Genomic DNA, 415 nt, shown 5'->3' with positions numbered 1-415 from the left:
CGGCGAGATCACCTAAAACTTCAAATAAAGTCGATCTCGCCGGAAAACTAGAAAAAAAGGACTCGCCGAGGAGGGAAAGTGGTCGGAGATGCTGCTGGAGTCTTTGGGGTGGAGGCGCGCCGTCGCAGGCGCTGGAGGGTGGAGAACGGACGGACGTCCGCACTTTAAGCCGAGTGCGGACGTCCGCTTTTGATCCTCAATATATATATATATATTTACAGCACTTCTCGGCTGCGGACGTTCGCACCAACAGTTTTGGTGCTGATTTCCATTTTTGCACCACTTTCCGATCGAATTTCCTCATCTCCACCGTCTAGTATCTAGATAATGATAGGCGCAAAAGCACCTACAAAGATACCCTATTATCAAATCAATTATATCAATGCAGTAAATGGCAAATATGGGTCATTATCCG

The sequence above is a fragment of the Fragaria vesca genome, linkage group LG6 (assembly GCF_000184155.1).
Source record: "Fragaria vesca subsp. vesca linkage group LG6, FraVesHawaii_1.0, whole genome shotgun sequence".
NCBI lineage: Eukaryota > Viridiplantae > Streptophyta > Magnoliopsida > Rosales > Rosaceae > Fragaria > Fragaria vesca.
This window is presented reverse-complemented; position numbering follows the sequence as displayed.